Here is an 18,086-nt window from a genome sequence, read left to right on the forward strand (position 1 = left end):
AATTTTTGAAAAGGCATTTCCCTCTGTACCAGGTGAAATGTGGTTTTAAAAAGTTTACATAGATGTTTTGTCTCTTTCTGATTCAAAGTCACTATTCCTTTCTCCAGTACCGATTTTCCAGGGTTTCTGTAGCAAACGTAGCACGAAGTGCATCTAAACGTTCGGTACGTGTGCTCAGACCACCCTTTTTTCGTTCTAAACCTTTCGAACCTACAACAAACTGATTAACTTTTCCATCCTTGGCGACATAATTTGACAGAAAATAACAGCATTCACTCTGTCACACCCAAGCCAATATTAGTACTTTTCAGGCGGCCGGTTTTTAGGAATCCCTCTACTAGAGGTACTAGATTCTGTCACTCTTTCGAGACAGTTTCATTACAAATACTAGTAGATCTAGAACGTACTTTCGTTTCTAACTTCTTCCCTTCCGATTTATTATAGATAGAATCAAGGTCTTTAGACTTCAAGTTTACGCAAAATGTACAAATCTTCTCCTGTGCCTTGACAGAAATACAATCAAATCATCAATCCCATCAATGTATACTATCGAATATGAGTACAGCTATCCTGCTTACCAGAACGTTCGCATACCGTCTGCTTCCGAAAGTACCCGAAATGCAGTTTGGACATGCACAGTCTTCTGAATAAAATGGCCGCGCCCATACGATGTTTACATTGCCGCTGGAAGAAAACAACGGTGAAAACGTGCTTTCATGCAGTTTCGCATATTCGCATGCAGGTAAAAATTCAATCGTGAAATTTTGATTTTCCCAGTGCCGTCCATACGATGGCACTAATAATTTCGATCACTGAAAATACACGAAAACAATGACCAGATTTACACGTCTGTCGGATACATGTAAACGCAAAGTTGAGTGTTTGTTTATTTTAACACCCCTTTAAATCTGTAAATCTGCCAGCCAGAAAATATGTAGATTTCAAACGTTCATATGACCGCCGGAAGAAACGCATTTTTCCTATCGTTAGTAAATTGTGGTGTCAGAACCAGTAGGAGTCTGGACCGGCTTCACTTTGAACTGTTGCATTACAGAAAGGGTTGGATCGGAAGCTTCTATAGTATAAGACATACAACTGACGTGTAAGGCCCAGCGATATAGAGCAAATGTGGCTCTTACAAAAAGGGAAACGCGTTTAATAAATTGACAATAGCAGGGAGCCTATATAGAGGGGGAGAAGAAACTCCTCGAAAAGCCGCTGAACGTATGTCTCGGGTCGTTACGTAACCAGTGTAGCCAATATGGTGGCAGCATAGTATTTAAGATTGAGCCTGGTTTATTTTCAATAGCTGATTAAGTTCGCTGAGTGTTGTAACAACTGAAATCCTACATGTAGAAGATAGGTTAACTATTTTGTCACTTCAGTTTAAGTCAAATAATTGGTATTAGTATCGTATTAGGACAGTAGATTTGTAGTTAAGTTTCAATTTGGTATGTTATAGCTCACTGGCTTCTATTCTCGATTCAGCGCGAAGATAGACTAAATTGTGAAGATAAAAACTTCTTTCACACATTCGTTTAATCTTTAGAAGGAGAACATACCTTTAGTTGAAAGGTATTTGCAAGTAATAGTGTACAGTTTTATGACTTAACAAATTGTTATTGCATAATTGAGGTGTGTGAAAAATATGACTTCGCCGATATGTGTTTGCAAGTAATAGTGAGAGTTTCATAATCTACAAATGAATCTTAGGGTGTATTTGAGCTGTGTGAAACATGTGACATATCGCCGATCTTTTCTGATCCGCCTTTGAAACGCTACACGCCGTTGTTTCGGTGTTTCTAGTTTGTTCTTCAAAAACATCTTTCACATACACCTTTAATTCATATGAGCTGACTATACTATCAGGTTAAATGTAATACTGTAGTTTCATAATCTAAGAAAGATTGTTAGATGAATTTGAGGCGTGTGAAAAATATGACATATCGTCTATCTGTTCTGATCCGCCATTAAAATGCTATACGCCGTTATTTGAGTATTCCTAGTTACATCCTCTTTCACACACACCTTTAACTCACATGAGGGGAATATACTATCAGGTGAAATGTGTTTGCAATAGTGAGAGTTTCATAATCTACAAAAGAATCTTAGGGTGTATTTGAGCTGTGTGAAAAATGTGACACTTCGCCGATCTGCTCTTATCCGCCAGGGAAATACTACACGCCGTTGTTTGAGTATTTCTAGTTATTACTTCAAAAACATCTTTCACATACACCTTTAAATCTTATGAGGGGAATATACTATCAGGTTTCATAACCTAAAACAGAGTGTTAGGGTGTATTTGAGGTGAGATCTGATCTGATTCGCCATTGATGTTTGAAGGTTATAGTTCCATAACTGCTTTCTTTCTTGTTGATCTTATTATTTGACAAAACTGGAAAGGTGTTTTAGAAGCATTACACTTTATTTTTTAGGACAGTGTGACAGTGTCAGATAACATTTTGTTGATGTCCATTTTATTCCCCAAATGCAATAAGATATCTGACTTAATTATTAATGTAAACAAAAATGTCTCAAAGTAGATTTTTTAAAAAGACAGCTGATGTTAACAAGTGTTCTCGTGATGCTTTAGAGTTCTTTAACATGTTTTGGAAGGGAATGCCGGGGTGTATTATTTATTCTTTCATTCACTCAAATATGTACTTCTTTAATCTTGCTCTTAATTCTTACTATAATTCATTCATTCATTCTTTCATTCATTCATCGTAAAATTCCGACTGATACAATAAACTCGCTGAAGTTATGTTAACCACAACTGAAGTTGCGCTGGAACGAGCCAAGTCACTGTGTGCGTGACGAGGCACACGTTAATGGTAAAGAAAGCAAGCAAGTGACCTATCCCTGTTGTAGAGTATCCCTGACAATAGCTATTGCATCAAAACAGTTGTTATCAATAAACGTGTCATGCATTCATGTTTATACAACTTCTAAATATTTTTCAAAAACTTGAATACAACGTCAGTTCTAAAATATTGAGAGACCTCACCTAGATGAACACTACCACGTCGGCTATAGCCAACGGCTTTGTTCCAAAAGTACCTAAAGCCACCAGCCGTGAAGAGCAGAGCGTGGTTTTTTTTTGTTTTTTTTTTGGACATTAGGTTTTTTAACTCTCTAATTGAAGGACAACGTAGTCATTGGACACGCGTAAAAGACTGTCACCTGTTTTTCAGTATCAATATAGACAAGGTCATACACAACTATCAGTATGTACATACGATTTTCAGGCTGTACACAAACTCAAAATTCTAAAGCGTCAATCAATACATGTATATACATCGACTTCTGTGCATGTTATCTTTTCTTTATCACCTGTGATACAATGGGTATCTGTGTTCTGTATCAATTCATTAAATAACGTTTTAACACTATAAGTTGGCGTTGAAAGATACATCACATAAGCACATAAATCTTGGATTCATCGAATATCCAAAACTTATCATCGGCGATACACAGACAAAATAGCTTGTCCCATCGTATCAGTGGTGATAAATCTCAATTTTATTTAGTTGCGTGTCATAACATATAGTTATTCCATAAAAATAATTACGTCTACTTATTATAAGGACTAATGAAGAATAAAAAATAATATTTCACAAACAAATTAAAACTACCTTTTGCTGGATGGAAGTGGATAGGCTTGCAGTGAATTCGCAGACCAGACTGGTTCGTAGACGTGGAAATCCGGTGGATTCGTAGACGAATTGAGCAGTGGATTCGTAGACGGATTGAGCAGTGGATTCGTAGACGGATTGAGCAGTGGATTCGTAGACGGATTGAGCGGTGGATTCATAGACGTTAGTAAATGATGTTGGTAAATGTTAGTTTGGTATTATTGTTAAATATGACATTGGTGTAAACGAAAAATGTTTACTGGTTGATACTGCTTTACTGGTACTGAAAACAATACCAAAAAATCGTCACAATACATAAACCTAGTGGTTTGTCAAAATTGTATGCTTGCAGAATAATATTATTCAATTATTTATACACGTCTACGATTGGGCACGTGTCAAGAAGACAAAAACAGGAAGAAACAACTTCTATACAAATTTGGGACTGGACAACAAAACGAAACATGTTCTGAAAAAATACAAATATATCTGTTTGTGAAACTATGGAAACGTTTGTTAACATCGCAGACGTTTATGTGGATGATTCATTTGAATTTAGCTTCAGGGTATCACTGGTTATACTCTGGTCACTAGAGGTTAAATGCAACTTGACAATTGGCTCTCCGAGGTATAAGTTATGCAGAGACCAGATGATATTGGTGATATACATTGTGTTGTCAATAATAGCATTTTTCAATTATCTGCAGTACACATCATGGTAGTTAGTATGCATTCATGCATTAACCATTTTCACAGGTTCAAAAATATGTTGGATCAATTTGTGTTTGTTTTTGTATTTGTTTAATGCAGGTCATCGTAACCCATATATCTCTTTCGTGTATATCATTACATGTTACTAATACTGTTGCTTGCATATTTTGTGAACATTATAGCTGATTGTTTATGTAGACATTACCTAGGAATGTCTTAGAGGTGTCCATAAAAGCAGGCACTTCATGGTTTGTATCTAAAGTAATAGTTTCCGTCGTAATAGATCGTTATTCGTATTTATGATCAATACTGCTTGCATATAAGGAAAAATATTATTTCAAAAATAAATTATATGCCATTTCCACACTGTTATGATAGTGACCGCAGTGTGCAGACGTTGATCGTGGATACTACCTAAAGCATGGAGTTGTTTCTTTTGGAAAGGCATCACATGTACCATTTTGCCTATCTAAATACTCAGAAGCAACTTTTATTTCCATGTAATAGTTTGTCATACATACAGCTGGAGATCGTTTTGCGCCATGTTAGAAATACTCCAGCAATATCACGGCGGGGTACACCAGACATGGGCTTCAGACATTGTATCCATGTGGGGAATCGAACCCGGGTCTTCGGCGTGACGAGCGAACGCTTTAACACCAAGGCTACCCCACCGCCCCTCATGCATACAGTGTCAACCAAACAAATCGTCAAATGATATAACTTAATTATAAAAAAACAAAACATAATTTTAAGTTAAGGTCAACTCATATTTTATTCATCATATGCACTTTCTATTAAAACTGATCTTTTGATCTTACCAAGCTACTATTTTTACGAAAATCGGTCAATCCCAGCCAGAGTTATTAAAATAGACCATCCAGTTATCGGTTAAAATATTGTCATCACTAAAACAACATCTTTAAAACGGCCCATGAAACGCAGCTGATGACAACCGACTTTAAATCAAAGCTGAATCCAACCTGATTGTAACATCACATCCCTGTCGGTGGCCAAGCACATCACACTGTTGCGCATTCATAACATCTCTCTCTACCATTCCGATACATCTCTCCCTACCATTCCGTCACATCCCTCTCTACCATTCCGATACACCTCTCCCTACCATTCCGTCACATCCCTCTCTACCATTCCGATACACCTCTCCCTATCATTCCATAACATCTCTCTCTACCATTCCGATACATCTCTCCCAACCACTCCGTTACATCGCTCTCTACCATTCCGATTCATTTCTCCCTACCATTCCGTTACATCTCTACCTACCATTCCGATTCATCTCTCTCTACCATTCCGATTCATCTCTCCCTACCATTCCGTTACATCTCTCTCTACCATTTCCATATGTATCTCCCTACCATTCCGTTACATCGCTCTCTACCATTTCGGTACACATCTCCCTACCATTCCGTTAAATCCCTCTCTACCATTTCGATACATCTCTCCCCACCATTCCGTTACATCCCTCTCTACCATTTCGATACATATCTCCCTAAAATTTCGTTACTTCCCTCTCTACGATTTCGATACAGATCTCCCTACCATTCCGTTACATCTCTCTCTACCATTCCGTTAAATCTCTCTCTACCATCGCGATTTGGTAAGCTGTTCTCTGATTGGTCAGTGTCAATGGTTACATGAGGCGACCTACTCAGTTTTGTTATACCTAGTGTAGGAGTGTAACGGATAACACTTCGGCTAAGTTTACTTAGACTGGACCAAAACAACATGCAAACTGATGAGTAAACATTGGAGTGAATGTCTACTTTGTTCCATACGTACCGTTCACAAAAGGGAAGACTTATAATGTTAAATAAAACGCAGGATAACGTAGCATGAAATAACGTTAAACCGAAGACGACGTGATACTGACGTACCGTCATGTCAGACCACAATGTTGTGACAACGTAAATGGGAGTCCACAGAATAACGTTGTAACAACGAAAACATAGCGCTGTGACTAAAATTACTAAAATGTAAATTCGTCATTTGAAACTGCATCGATTTAAAACTATATGAATAATAATATGGTAACTCCTCTTTAGACAAACGGTCACTTTAATCTGACCGTGCAGTAACCATAGAAATGGCTTCATGGCACCAATACCAATTAATCATTCTAAACATCATGGGACGAGTCACTGACAAGTACACAACGCCTGTCACTGGCAGGTATGTGATCCTCAATACTTGCTTAATTCGCAGACTTTTATATTAATTCCTACGACTATAATGGACACCCTACCGGATTAACATTTGTTTTCTCTGTGATTGTGTACAGTCACACACGTACTCCAGCCCAACACTGACTTAAAAGGGTTTCGTGGGATGTTTACAAAGGCCACTTTTCCACCATGGTACAATGTCTGGTATTGTTTTCGAGTGATTTTCAATGTTGTTCAGCTTTCTACAAATGTCACATAAAGCCCCATGTTCATAGTAGTGTTCTGCGAAAGGATGTCCTCCTGGATCGATATAGAGATACTCTTCTGCTTGATAATAATATCCTTCTTTGCGTTTAAGGATTTCGACATACTTATCAGTATTGTTGTGCAGAAACCATAGATGTTCAGCCAAATGCTTTGGGGACTTGAAGTCGTCGACGTTGATGTATGTACCAGGTGGTGCATCTCGGCTGTAGTTACCACCACCGCGAACCACCGTCACAAGGTCAAGGTTAAAGTTATTGAAAAACTTCTCAGTTATATAATCCTTACAATAATTGTTTTCAAATCCCAGGTAAAATTTGTAGGTTCCGTTAAGATATTTTAGCCAGTCATTATTTTGTTCCCTGCGAAATGTCATTTTTCCACAAAGACCATATATGTCCACTGGTATGTGTTTTTGCAGTTCCTTCCCATAAGCTAGTCTTTTGCTCCAGTCGAGGCAATTACTGACCATCCATGCTACTAATTTCGTCTTCTTTTTGGCAATAGCTGTATAGTTCTTGACGGGTACTGTGATTCTCTTCCTTAGCAATGCATATGGTCTGAATATGTCAGTATCATGCCGGAAACTCATTGTCCAGTTGAAGGCAGATGACCATGGTTGTTTGTAATAATCTCGGTCATACGCATATAGATAAGGTGGCTCGTTGTTGTGGAAAATCCACACTTGACCTGTTTTTCAAGGTGGAGGGGTTCCCTTTATGTATTGGGAGTTAAATATCACTGCATCACTGCTTTGCAGAAATGATCTATTCCGAGTCTGGAAACATTGGGATTCGGGGCAAGCACTTACAGGAACTAGGCTAGTCAGGTTTGTGGGTAAATACCTGGGAGTAAAGTACCAAAGGATTGTCTTGGGAACAGTTTTGGTCACTTTCTGTTCTGTCTTGGGAGGAGTATGGGTCACTTTCTGTTCTGTCTTGGGAGGAGTTTGGGTCACTTTCTGTTCTGTCTTGGGAAGAGCTTTTGTCACTTTCTGTTCCGTCTTGGGAACAGTTTTGTTCACTTTCTGGTGATCAGTTTGGAATCCTTGTGTAGAAAGTTGACTCAAACTGGAAAATATGGCAGGTGTATAAATGTTTTCACTAGTGACGTATAGTATACAGACACAGGTCAGAGTTATTCCAATGGTAGCCAGGAACGACATCTTGTGTTTCCTGAAACAAAGGAAACAGTTGATCAGTATAGAGATGCTAGTTTCATTCCAACTTCTTTTGTACACTAAAGCATAGCCATGTACGCTGTGTTATATTTTGAAAATTTTCTTCCCTGTAAACATCATAAAGAGATCCAGCTATGAAACAAAAATATTTTTACATTTCATTTTATTAAACAGGAAAATCACGTTGGATCGTTTGTTTCAGAAGCAAAACTTCTATCGGGGGAAAGGATCTATAGACGTTATAACGCACATGACGTAACGTTGACGTCATCAGGGCAAGGTTGCCATTTCCCCGCAAGCGTTACTCCCCTTACACCGCTGATCTCGGCCAGGGAGCACGGGTCTCTACAAAGATTATTCCATGTCTAAATTTGAAAACAGGGAACACAAAATCTCCAACACCCTAGCCTTCCCATCATTTGTTTCCACTTTAAATGTTACATGCAACAGAAGTCACTGTTTAGGACATTAACCTTTGAGGTAGCGAAATTTTCATGTCATAACAATATTATCAACAGAAGATCAAACGACATAACACGTGTAATGATTCCCGCGTAAGCGCGGTGTTTAACAAATTTGTTGAAAGATTAATGTTAATAAATTCATAAGCGTTATGTGGCCTTATCAAGTCTATCATGGTTATTACTTCCCAAGGTGAACTTGTCAGCCTAAGCTGAACTACGGGTTTGACGATAAAAGTGCACTTCTGTATCACGCCTTCCATGTTTCTTGAATGATCAGTATATGTAATTTATATTGTAAAATTCCTTATTCAAACATGTACTGTCTTCAACAGTAACTGGGTTGGCATAATCTACATTTTAATCGGTTGTTTGGAGTGTGTCAGAAAATTATAATAACACTTACAGTTGGGCCATTTTTCAAAACGGTATCCAATGTGATGGTCTTCGTGCCTACCACTGACGCTTCCCTACCTGCCAATAAAAAAAACGTGACTAATGGTCAACACAACCATCTGTGATCAACTCGTGTAATTCCGGGACAAGACCGATAGCGACCCTTCCCCACCTGGAGGGATTTTATATTCACTAAAACGACAAATACTTTTAACAAGAACAATTATAACTATTCCCGTTTGATTCTACGGGTTGACACCGGATTCTCTCCTGAGTAATGGCTCTTCACTCCTCCCGCAGTGCAACGGCGAGCTGTTGCAGCGTCTGTGGCGGCGGCTGACGTTGACGTATGCGTCGATCCAGAGTATCCCACAGGCGTTCAATAGGGTTGAGGTCTGGTGATTTAGAGGACGCTGGAATTCTGCAGAAAGTTGCACGTGCTGTATGAGGCCAGACAATGTGCTGTTGTAAGAAACTGTGTCTGTTGGTCAAGAGTTAGGAGAAGGTGAGGCTGTAACACGTGTTGATGTAAGGTTGGGTTCCCTGGAACGATCGCCAAGTCTGATTTCTGGTTGTATGAGATTGTACCCCAAACCATAACGCTGTCGTCGTCAAATATGCCCACCAGCCAGGCGCAGACAGGCGCAAAACGTTCATGACGTCACCAACCGTCTTCCGCCGTAAACATATCGACAAAGATTAAGTTTGAAATGTCAGAGTTTTCTCCGGCATGCTTTCGAATTAATAAACGCACGCTCTGCCTCACCACCACCGGACCGACAAAGATGCCAGGTTTACATTATCCTTTCATACTTAGGCCTTCAGTTACTGTTATATAGCTTCATTACATGATCATCTAACTATTAATCATGGACGGTTTATACTTATAATAAAGCACTCCTCGTCGGTTATGGGGCGGTGGGGTAGCCTAATGGTTAGAGCGTTCACTCGTCACGCCGAAGGCCCGGGTTCGGTTCCACACATGGGTACAATAAGTGAAGCCCATTTTCTGGTGTCCCTCGCCGTGATATTGCTGGAATATTGCTAAAATGCGGCGTAAAACTAAACTCACTCACTCACCCGTCGGTTATGGTTGCGAAAGTAAGCCTACGACCATCGGGTGGAGAAAAGTAAGACCTCGAGCGCTACGCTATCGGGTGGGGAAAAAAGGAGCGAAGTACGCTCTCTCGATCTTATTCCTCCCCATCCTCCGGTCTCGGGTGTTACTTTCCTAACCATAACCTCGGAGTCACGCTTCATCCTACAAGACGTTCCCAGAAATATAATCAGTTGGATCCATGAAAACTGTTTTGTAAACCAACGGACGTGCGTGTATTTGTGTCTCTCGCCGTCAGTTGCATTATTCTTACTAAAAAAATCACTTTAAGCCTCACAATTCTGTTATTTACGTTCTCTGTATTTTCGACTCTTGCGCAGATCGATGGTCATGCTGTTGAACCAGACTCGATTATTTACAGACAACCGCCATACAGGTGAAATATTGATGAGTACAGCGTAAAACTTAACTTCACTCACTCACTCACTCTGTACTTTCAACATCATGGGATATATCGTTTCACTGATTTACGAATTAAGAACTAGCGATTACTTTTATCAAAGTATTGCAATCATTACGCGCGCTCTGCTTGGTTTGTCGTATTTTCACATAAAACAAGCAAACCAAACTTGGGTTACCGACATTAATGACAAAATGAGAAAAGGTATATATGTATATAAGAAGAAAACCGATATTTAAAAGTGACAGTCTCAGCCACAAGAGACCGTCTCCTGGAAAGACGTTGATGCGTGATGAAGTGTCGTACACTAAAGAACATATGTACCACTTTTCCTCAGTATCCAGAGTTAAGGCTGTGGAAATAGTGAATTACCCAATATATATCCTGCCTGGTAAGATGTACAAGACATGTTTGCGTTGGTAGGATGCCATGTTTTGAATTCTACTGCACTACAACATCTGTAGCTATTGTTTATAACATAATCTCTTCGTGGTCATACTGAACACTTGGAACTATATAGAGTATGCAGTGAATATTCGATTTTTGATGACTGGGACAATTGACAGTTCCAGGTTTAACTTTTGAACAATGGCAGCTCCGTCAGTATGTAAAAACGTTGAGGTTGTGATTGTTCATCACCACCAATAGTTTTCAGTTGGTTTTCCGATAATGTCTCTGGCGTGAACTTGAAGTGGCAACATGTGGTTCCTCATATGTAGGTGTAACATATGTTTCTGTACATGTTTGGTATTGATACTGGTACCAGTGCAAATCAGTCCATTTTCTGATAGGGGTGGTGCCTGCCTTTCATGCTGATCAGAATCATCTTACTGTCACCACGTGACTGACGTCCAATGCACACTCTGATTAGAGTTCTACGTCACTGTTCATGTTTCCAGTTCTTCTGAACAAATTTAAAATAACAGGTACACGACACATGTTTTACTCGACTTTGTTCTGTGCTCAGACGTTCCTGTGTAATGGTTTCAGATTGCTCATTTCCTGTGGGTTCCATATTTATTTGATGCGATGGTCTCGAGCAAAGTTGAGTATGCATTTCCAAATTGCAGTGTGTGAGCTACAATTTCCTGTAAAAAGCGCAGGGGGAGGGCAGTACTAAAAAGGACTCTTTTTGACAAGGCAAGGGGCAAATTTTAAGAAAATACTTGATGGTACGAGAAATTGGTGCTAACTTGTAAATTGATCACATGGCTGTTAGTCCACTTACAAAAATCGTGTAGCCTCCGATAAACCACATGGCCACCAGTGAAGTAAAATGTCCTGGCAGACTGGGGAACATCAGCTATAGTATAGACAGTGATGGTTTTGAATCACGTCCTTCTCAAGGCGCCAATTTAAAAATTGGGCCCTCTAGAAGGACATTCTCCCAAACCATCACTGTCTATTCTACCACAAAATGTGCATGCAAAATTGAGTAAACTCAGCGGAATAGATTTCGAGCCACGGACTTCGAAAGGAACGTTTTGTTCAACTTTTTGTCTTAATTAAGTCTTAGTTAATCGAATAGAGACACTCAATGCTACTTTGCTATAGCGTAAACATCTGCCGAGATACATGCAAAATTTCATGAAAATCAGTGGTATAGTTTAGGAAATAATCACTTTTTAGTGAGCATGGGGTCGGTCTGTCAAAAGGTTAACAATCCTACGTATTGTCGTACTTGCTACATATCAGCGAGGCGATAGGTGTTTTCAGCTGAAAGAAACTGAACTCACGCTGTTCACCTGGTTGCTCTGCCACTGTCTCTTTGGGAACGTGGTTGTGGTGATGTGAAAGGTGAATGATTCGCGTCCCTCGGCCGTCGTCGCGGTATGCTGTGACTCTATGGACGAGGAGCTGTGGGCTTGTTTAGAATTCTGATTTCGTCGTGTTTTGTCGCTTTGCGCTGCACGTTCTTGAGCGCCATCCGAACAACACCAACGACACCAACAACACCAACACTCGCCCAGCACCACGGGCGCGGCGACCTAACACCTGCCATGCCTAATCTTATGCTAGTCGTTTTCAGTGAGATGTCGGCATCGTCCACATAACTGATGGCCCTGCGATATCTTTTGCACAGCGCTCTACACGCGTCACGTTCTAGTTCGACTGGTCATTTGATTTCGCATAACTGCAAAAGAAACCCGTCTCCGGTTGTTTTCCACGACTGGATTCAGTCCCATTCTTTGTTCGTGCGGGTATGCACTTTCACGACATGCTATTCAATTGGTTCTCCATCAATCGTCAGTGAATAAACTTGAGGCTAAAAAAATCAAAATGTTCGTATGTTAAAATGGCCTTGAATGTAATGGTGTAATCATCCTGAATAACCTTGACTGTATCGAGGTTTGTGGTGGTGACTGTTCCTGGTTATGCGTTGATTTTCATGACGTTTATTGATAATCCAATTCAACTGAGATTCGATGATGACTTTTCATCATTGTTTCGGAAGCGCAGCCCATACAAGGTGTTTTCTTCCCCGAGCACGTCGAATCCTTCCGTGTCCCCATGATCGACTAGCGTGACGTTGTGATGGTTCATCACCACGTGTATGCGTACGTTATGCAATAGTTTTCAATTGGTTTTCCGATAACAGGTTTTCCGTGAACTTCAAGCTCATGAAATGTATGTTGTCAAATCCTGTCTATCGATATCGTGTCATCCACGTTCGTGGTTCACGATGCATCGCACGTAAACGGAGTACATGCGGCGGCCTTGTTGTTGCTCGAACCACCCTTTCCGGTAGTTCACCTAGGAAGACTTGGATGATCATCAGCAGGTTGGCCAGGATTACGTCCACGCCGTCGAATTCCACCACCACCTGCAACTCCGCATGTTGGGCTGCTTTATGTGTCATCGGGTCGACAATCGTGGTCCTTTTTTGCATCATATGTAAGCCACGAGCAGTGTACCTTTGTTCACGATTTTCGTCAGGTAGTGATGCTTGTTTTCCGCGAAAATGAGGGCGTTTCCGACGCCGCCGACCGTAATATCGATTTCGTCCAGGTTGGACAGCTTGCCGTCGAAGGCCATTCGTCCTCATTGTTGCGGACGATGTCATACCGTTTGTTGCTGACTGCTCCATCTGTGTCTGTGAAATCACGTAGGTCGTTGTTACCACCGCTGCATCTGACACTTCGACACGACTGTAAATGTTGTTTTTAAGTTTTAAGGTCTACAGGTTTCCGTCCGGATTGGCAAATCGCGTAATCTATCGTCCCCGAGGTCGGGGATAGCTATTGTGGCGCATTTTAGCAGTCGCATAGTTCCCAGACCCGAAGTTCCGGTCATTGCTTGACGTGCAGCGTGCCGCTGGGATGTCGTATATGGATGGGTTCATGTTTCATGTCTAAAACCGATATTTTTAATTCTGCAATGTTGCCTCGCGTTAATTTCTTGTACTGCCGAGATGAAAACGATTCGGGGTCACCGTTGTTGAATTTTTCCATTGTTTTTTGTCCAGCTCGCGGTAAGGGACGAGGCTCGGCAATTTCGATCAGGTGACGGTTTGTCGAGGTGCGACGTCGCTCTTGGAAAACCCGAGCGTCTGCCTAGTTTCATGGTTCGTCCTCAGTTTGTTAGCCTGAGCATGCCGTCGTTGATTTGGCTTCGAAGAGTGTGTGAAGATTTCGTCGTTGTGCATGCACACGTTGTAAAAGCATGCACATGCTGGTCAACACGTGGCATACATTATATACAGCTTGTTCTTCTTTCTCTCCATGCTGATGTTCACCAATCGCGGGTAGTAGGTGATATCGCAGAGCGCAGTTTGATCCTACCCGACGTATTATCGATCGTGTGCAGCAGCGGCATGGGTTTGCCGCTCGCGATTCCTGGAAGTGTGATCTACACGATGTAAATACTTAGGAGGCTGTCTTATACGTTCAGTATATATGACCCGTGAATGTCTTACTCTATAATCGACGATAAACATCGTGGTGGACGCCGATGATGGTTATCGACGTATTTCAAAACTACAGGTTTTCACCCACGAACTTTCAAACGTTGCATGCTTGGCTCGGCAACCCGATGCAGTTCTGGCAGAATCAGTTTCATTTCGCCGCGTGGTGCACGACGACCGGTTGTTACATGACATTGAACAACACGCGAGTCGGCTTCTGATTTATACTGAACATCATTGAAAACGCACCACCTGTAAATTTTGAAATAAGGCAATAGAATCTTTTGGAAATGGAAAATTAATGGTGGGAATTTTGATAATAACACACTAGACCGTAAATAACGCTCTACAGTAAAAAACGGATCGTTCGAACACATCATCGAACACATCACATGAAAACAACAAAATTCATGCACATCACACACGAAGGGCACAAATTGCATGCAGAAAGCATGCTGTTCAGGGGTATAAATGACCTTCGGCACAAAACCGTTCCCATTTTCGCAGTACTTTCGTAAGTAAAGTTTTTTCGCCATGCCAAGATTGTCACCAGAGGAACGAGAACAGGCCTTGGATATGTTGCAGGTCGGCGCTTCAAGTAGAAACATTGCACGACGATTTGGGTGTCATCATTCGACCATTCTGAGGCTTGCTAACAGATACCAACAAACAGGAACCAGCAGGGACCGGCAACGCCCAGGTCAGGCACGTGTTACCACCCCTCGTCAAGATCGAGACATTGTACGGCGCCATATTCGGGATCGAACCTTGCCCGCTGCCAGAACCGCCAACGCTGTCCAGGGTCGACGTGGTTTGATCAGCGCTTCCACCGTCCGACGCCGTCTCCGTGCGGCAGGGTTACGTTGTCGACGCCCTTACGTTGGACCCATCCTGACTGACAGGCATCGCCGTGAACGCCGACAATGGGCTGAACAGCATCGTGTGTGGTTGTTACGACGTTGGCATGGTGCGGTGTTCTCCGACGAGTCGCGTTTTCACTTGCGAAATGCTGACGGGCGTCTACGGGTATGGCGTCGACGGGGTGAACGTTATCATCAGGATTGTGTTGTGCAAACCGATCGATGGGGTGGAGGCAGCATTATGGTGTGGGGAGGGATAAGTTATCACCACAGAACCGCTCTGATTGTTTGTCGTGGCAGAGTGAATGCCGTTTACTACCGTGATAACATTCTTCAGAACAACGTCGTTCCCTTCTTTCACCAGCATCAAGATCTGCACACATTTCAACATGACAATGCACGAGCCCACACTGCACGTGTTTCGATACAGTATCTGGCTAACAACAATATTCCTCTACTTCATTGGCCTGCATTGTCACCAGATTTGTCACCCATCGAACACTTGTGGGATTACATCGGCCAACGCCTCGCACGTCGTCCGCAGATCAACAACCTTGGGGAACTCGACAATGCCTTGCAGCAAGAGTGGAATGCAGTGCCTCAGGACTTTATTCAGAGACTTATCCGTTCAATGAGGAGACGTTGCACAGCTTGTGTTGCTGCTAACGGGGGTCATACACGCTACTGACTTTCCATTTTGACCCCATCTTTATTTCATTGTCAGCTGCATTAAATCTTCACTGTTTTGCTTGATTGTTTTTTGCTTCTTTTCTTTATCAAACATTGGTCTACGCAAATATGTAAAATTTACATAGATTGCTCACTTCTGCACTTAGAAATCCACAATTTTAGGGGTGGTGCGTTTTCAATGATGTTCAGTATATTTTCACGTGTACTAACAGATCAGAACCGCTTCTGCAGGAAAAGGCGTTTAACACAACAAACAATCCGTATGATCGACGGTGCGTATCAACGCATTTGCCGCATGTTTTACGTCGATCCTAAACCATTCAATTGGCATATATGGGGTCCCAAACACGGTTTGGGCATTCCATACGGTGGTGGAGCGAAATCCGTGAAAGGAGGTTAGTGACTATTTACTGGGATGAGGTTTACTGAACCGAGGCTTTGCACTGTCGAGTAACGAATGACAAGATGGTCGCATGAATTTTATAGCTGGTGTTGCTTTCACTGTTTGAAGGTGGACCAGCCCCGAGACGTCAAAGACGATTGGAAAACGTTTGTGTTGTACACGTTGAAGGGCTTCACTCACGCGGGCACAATAAGGCTGAACGATTCGATTAACGTCTGGACCGTGCTAGGTGTGCAGGCGCAAACGCGTTCCGGCATCGTGGGTCGAGGGATGGCTTACGACTCGCAGAAACAGTTCGTGGTCGAGTACGCCATCGCCAAACCGGTGGATTTGCATCAAGCGATACGAGGACACTTTGGAATACGCTAGGTCGAAAGTCGACTACATGTTCGGCGTGGGACTGTACATGGCTCCGAGTAACATGATTCTGTGGGCTACAACAACGAAATCGTCATTACGACCGCCAGTCCAAAATTAGGTGTCAACGGCGACATCAACGCGAGTCGCGTCCCAACACCCACGCGTTTTGGCGAAATGGGCATCGTGGCACCATTCCTGATACCTAAAGTAGTAGCCGATCAGCCATGAGGCGATGCTGCCCGAGTTTTGCCAACGATTTCAGCCTTTTTGCTTTTTTCAGTCTCCGAGATACTTGCCTGCCCGAGCCATTTTCGACGTAGACTGCCAGACGGTCGGGTAAAAAAATGTGATATGTAATATGAGCATATTTTGTGGGTAGATACGTTTTGTTCAGGGCTGGCAAGTTTTACGTCTAACCAGCCCTGTGGACTGACTAAATGTTTCATACCTTGCTATAAGTCAAAGTAAACTTCCATCAAATGCATACATAAAGCTATAATGAATGCTGAATTAAACTTTCACAAATCAAACACTGTTTTTAAATTCAGTATTCCTTATATTCTCAAATTCAAAATCTTCCTGCCATGACCTTTTAACCAACGTGCCAGGTTGGAAGAAAGTCAAAAACATAACAAACGTTACCCCTTTCTCATGCATTTAGCTTCGGATCATTGTATAATTTGTTTATTTTGTTCATGTCATACAAATACAGTTTTCAGATCATTTGATTGATGTATGGCATGAACACGGCCTTCAACCGTTTATCGCACTTCTGGGGTAATTTTCACAACAATCATGCACAGGCTCTTTAAAGCTTGAATGTGGTATTATTAAGAGCAATAACATTCCTACAGTTACCCCAGATCAGCTCGATACGATTGAGCTCACTATACGGTACTTGTGGCCTTGTGTTGCAGCTAGTTCATCAGTGATGAACTGATTCCTTCTGATTACTTCAGAAAATTCTGCAAGTGAACCTTCAGACTGGTCATGGTAGGTGTGATGTTACCGGGGACACGCAAATTATGGTAACTGGAGTTATTCAAAATGGTTTGTCCAGTAACACTGGCGCCTTAGAACAATATGGAAAAGCCACATCCGATCGGCTGAGTGATTTTTGTTGCACCAAGTTTCATGAAGATATATAATTTGAAACCTCAAATAGCGGTATTCTTCATACGTTCAGAGATACGGTGATCGCATGGACACAGTTAAGTACTTTTCACTAAACACAGCTCTGTCATCTCCCCTTAAGTGTAACTGAACCTCATTTCTACCAGAGCTACAATAAGTGCTGTTTTCGAGCCATTTATTGTATCTTTGATCTCATCTTGTAATTTTAGCACACGTCCGTGGGATTTTGCGCTCATACAGTTTGTAAACTGCATACTCACACCCTTATCAAAGATTCCTGTTTGTGTTTCCTATCTGGTTTTAATTTTGACACGACCCCTGAGGAACTAATCTGTTTACTTTGTCCGCCTGAGTATATGTCAGATGAATGGCTTTACACATTCTA

At 41.6% G+C, this 18,086-nt stretch overlaps 1 pseudogene; it reads right to left on the reverse strand.

Moving 5' to 3' along the window:
• Nucleotides 1-6,677: 6,677 nt before the first annotated feature.
• LOC137271853 (3-galactosyl-N-acetylglucosaminide 4-alpha-L-fucosyltransferase FUT3-like) lies at nucleotides 6,678-13,210 on the reverse strand (annotated as a pseudogene).
• Nucleotides 13,211-18,086: the final 4,876 nt, after the last annotated feature.

Source organism: Haliotis asinina, chromosome 2, assembly GCF_037392515.1.
Source record: "Haliotis asinina isolate JCU_RB_2024 chromosome 2, JCU_Hal_asi_v2, whole genome shotgun sequence".
In the NCBI taxonomy this organism is placed as follows: Eukaryota; Metazoa; Mollusca; class Gastropoda; order Lepetellida; family Haliotidae; genus Haliotis; species Haliotis asinina.